The following is a 4438-nucleotide window of genomic DNA, read 5'->3' as shown; positions in this document are numbered from 1 at the left end:
CTGTGAAGAAAGCTGAGTGCCGAAGAATTGATGCTTTTGAACTGTGGTGTTGGAGAAGACTCTTGAGAGTCCCTTGGACTGCGAGGAGATCCAACCAGTCCATTCTGAAGGAGATCAGCTCTGGGATTTCTTTGGAAGGAATGATGCTAAAGCTGAAACTCCAGTACTTTGGCCACCTCATGCGAAGAGTTGACTCATTGGAAAAGACTCTGATGCTGGGAGGGATTGGGGTCAGGAGGAGAAGGGGATGACAGAGGATGAGATGTCTGGATGGCATCAATGATTCGATGGACGTGAGTCTGGGTGAACTCTGGGAGTTGGTGATGGGCAGGGAGGCCTGGCGTGCTGCAATTCATGGGGTCGCAAAGAGTCGGACACGACTGAGTGACTGAATTGAACTGAAGAGCTTTGGAAAATCATTTAAGGTTGATAATTTATCAGTACGGATCTGAGTTAGTCAGGGAGTAATACGTTGTCTATTAACAACAAACCCCAAGTAATGGTAAGGTATAGAGGTTTGAATTTTTTCAGGGGCAATGATTAATCCAGAGTCTTTTAAGCATAGTTAAGCTATATCAAACATGTGTTGAGTTTCTAAGATAGATGGAGCCTAAAACAATATATCATCTATATAGTGAATAACAAGAAAGTTAGGAAATTGCTTTTTCACAGGCTCAAGGGCTTTCGCTACGTAGTACTGACATGGTGGGAGAATTCACCATCCCTTGTGGTGGTACAGTCCGTTGGTACTGTTTATGAGGTCCAATATGATTAGGATAAGGGAGAGAGAAAGCGAATCTCTCTCAACGTAAAGGGTGTAAACGTATATTAAAAAAAGCAATCTTGTAAATCAATAATAATAATGTGCCAATTTTGAGGAATAGTGGTAGGTGATGGGATTCCTGGTTGTAATGCACACATAGGTTTCATAGATGCATGAACTTTTCTAAGGTCTGTTAGGAGACGCCATTTGTTAGATTTCTTTTTTATAACAAGAATAAGAGAGTTCCAAGGAGAACAAGATTCCTCAATATGCTTTAATTCTAGTTGTGTGTCTCTACGTTCCTTCAGTTCAGTTCAGCTCAGTCGCTCAGTCGTGTCCGACTCTGTGCCACCCCATGATTTGCAGCACTGTAATATCTCTTTCATGAGGGGCCACTGCTCTGTCCAAATAGGCTCGTCACTCTTCCAAGTTATTTTAATAGTTGTATTGTTTGTTAAATGAGCAGCGGCCCCTAGGAAAAATGTGGAATGTATATCTGAGTTTACCATTGCATAAGTAAGTCCCTTCCTATTAGATTAAGGGGTGCATCTATCACATAAGACCTTAATGTTGCAGGTTGGCCTTCTGGTCCTCACATGGATAAATTTGAGTACTCTGATAAACCTCTTATACTTTGGTTTGAGAAATCCTTGCAATTTGGCAAGAAATTTTTTGTACAGGCCAGGATTTGGGCCATAAATGTTTGGAAATAATAGTAATATCAGATCCAGTGTTGAGGAGACCAGAAAATCTTTTACCATTAATTTTGATATTTATAGTCCGTCGGGCAAATTCAGATACTAATGATGTCCAAAAGGACTGTTTTTGATCTGTACTGCCAAATCCACCCACCACATCATTAGAGGAGTTAATAGAAATGTAAAGTAAAAGAAGTAATTGAGGGATTTTATCCCCTTTTTGAATTGCCATAAAATCTGAGATGACATCATAATTTGAATTTCTCCTTTATAATCTGAATCAATTACTCCAGGGTGAACAGTAATTCCTTTAGAACTCAAACTAGATCGGACAAGTAAAAGACTGAAGGTTTGTGGGGGCAGGGGTCCAAAAGTCCGGTAGGTATTCTAGAGGGGACTGCTTGAGGGTAAAGGAGAAAGTCATTTAGGGCTGGTATAGACAGCAGCACTGCCGGATGTTGAGGGTTTGAGGGAGAAGATGGAATTTGCCCCTGGTTTTTGTTGAAGGGGACCTGGGGGGTCCCCTGCTTGGAGTTTCCCAGAATAGGTTTCCCTTCAATGTCAAATTTAGATTTACAATCTTTGGCCCAATGTATTCCTCTATGGCAGCGATGGCAGATTTTTGGAGGTTTTTTATTAGCTTTTTTAGGGCCGTCCCTTTTAAAATGATTCTTATCTCCACATGTAAAGCATCCTTCATTTCTCTTTCTTAAGGCAGCAACCATTGTTTCAGCTAGCATTTGCATCTTTTGAGTTTCTGATCCTAGATTTCGACAAGCCTTCAAATAATCAATAATAGTCCCTGTCTCACAAATTGGAGCTATAGCCTTTTGACATTCCTGATTTGCATTTTCATAAGCAAGTAATTTCTCTAGTTGCCTTTTGGCTTCTTCTCCAATTACAGTATGTGAAATAGCAGTTTCTAATCTAGCTAAAAAATCAGCATACATTTCATTAAGTCCTTGCAATATTTTAGTGTAGGTACCTGTAGGCTCCCCTTGAGGAGTAATTTGATGCCAAGCTTCAAGGGCCACTATTTTTAATTGTCCATGTAACAAGGGAGGGCACTGTATTTGAGCTTCTGTAGTGTCAAATTGTCCTGTACCAGTTAACATCTCAAAAGTAATTTGATTTTGGGGGAGCACTAGCTCGAGCATTTCTGTTAGCATGATCTCTGGCTATATCATGAAACCACATTATCCATTGAAGATATTCTCCTAGTTTAAGGAGAGCTTTTATTAAAGTTCGCCAATCATGGGAAATAAAATTTCCAATAGAGGATGTTATAGAATTTAGAAGTGCTTTAGTAAAAGGTGAATGTGGGCTGTACATAGTTATAGCTTTTTTAATTTGTTGCATGTGATAAAAGTTAATATCTTCATATTGAGGTATTATGTGCCCTAGAGCATCAGGATTTCTAAAAACTGGAAAGGCAGAGAAACCATCGGCTTCAGAGACTTGTGATTGCAAAGCCAGCAATTCAGAGAGCCTCTGTCATGAAGGAGAGTGAGTAGGTAGCAAATTCTTACAATTAAGAGTATGTGATAAAAACTTATTATTGTTATTCAGAAAGGTATTGTTGGTTTTAATGTCAAAAGGTGTCTTAGGGGAGTCGTTGCCAGAATCATTAGGTTCTAGGAAGGGAGAGACTTCAGGATTTGTGGCCCCTGGCAGGGGAGGAGCGCTTGGAGCAACTAGGGCAGGGCTTGTAGGAAAATTCTGAAATATTTTATGTTGTTCTAATTAGGCCTTTTGTAAGGTTTCATCATCTAATTCATATTCATGTAATAAGTGTTCTGCCTGTTGCCAAATATCAGGAGGGCTAGAATTACCTTGAAATGGTAGAATAACAGCTTTAATGAGAGCCCATAGGGGCCAGAAATCTATCGGAATATTTTTTCCCCGTCTGGCGGCTCGTTCAACATTCTCTTGACCTGGTGCCAAATTTCTAAATCAAAACTACCATGATGTATGTCAGAGAGTGTTTTGCCTATGTTATCCTCTAGGAGTTTTATAGTTTCTGGTCTTACATTTAGATCTTTAATCCATTTTGAGTTTATTTTTGTGTATGGTGTTAGAAAGTGTTCTAGTTTCACTCTTTTACAAGTGGTTGACCAGTTTTCCCAGCACTACTTGTTAAAGAGATTGTCTTTAATCCATTGTATATTCTTGCCTCCTTTGTCAAAGATAAGGTGTCCATAGGTGCGTGGATTTATCTCTATGACCCACCTCCCAGAATATTGGAAATAAAAACAAAAATAAACAAATGGGACCTAATTAAACTTAAAAGCTTCTGCACAACAAAGGAAACTATAAGCAAGGTGAAAAGACAGCCTTCGGAATGGGAGAAAATAATAGCAAATGAAGCAACTGACAAACAACTAATCTCAAAAATATACAAGCAACTCCTACAGCTCAATTCCAGAAAAATAAATGACCCAATCAAAAAATGGGTCAAAGAACTAAATAGACACTTCTCCAAAGAAGACATACAGATGGCTAACAAACACATGAAAAGATGCTCAACATCACTCATTATCAGAGAAATGCAAATCAAAACCACTATGAGGTACCATTTCATGCCAGTCAGAATGGCTGCGATCCAAAAGTCTACAAGCAATAAATGCTGGAGAGAGTGTGGAGAAAAGGGAACCCTCTTACACTGTTGGTGGGAATGCAAACTAGTACAGCCACTATGGAGAACAGTGTGGAGATTCCTTAAAAAACTGGAAATAGAACTGCCTTATGATCCAGCAATCCCACTGCTGGGCATACACACTGAGGAAACCAGAATTGAAACAGACACGTGTACCCCAATGTTCATCGCAGCACTGTTTATAATAGCCAGGACATGGAAGCAACCTAGATGTCCATCAGCAGATGAATGGATAAGAAAGCAGTGGTACATATACACAATGGAGTATTACTCAGCCATTAAAAAGAATACATTTGAATCAGTTCTAATGCTGTGGATGAA

Source organism: Bison bison, unplaced genomic scaffold, assembly GCF_000754665.1.
Source record: "Bison bison bison isolate TAMUID 2011002044 unplaced genomic scaffold, Bison_UMD1.0 scf7180017864039, whole genome shotgun sequence".
In the NCBI taxonomy this organism is placed as follows: domain Eukaryota; kingdom Metazoa; phylum Chordata; class Mammalia; order Artiodactyla; family Bovidae; genus Bison; species Bison bison.
Note: the sequence above shows the minus strand (reverse complement) of the source record.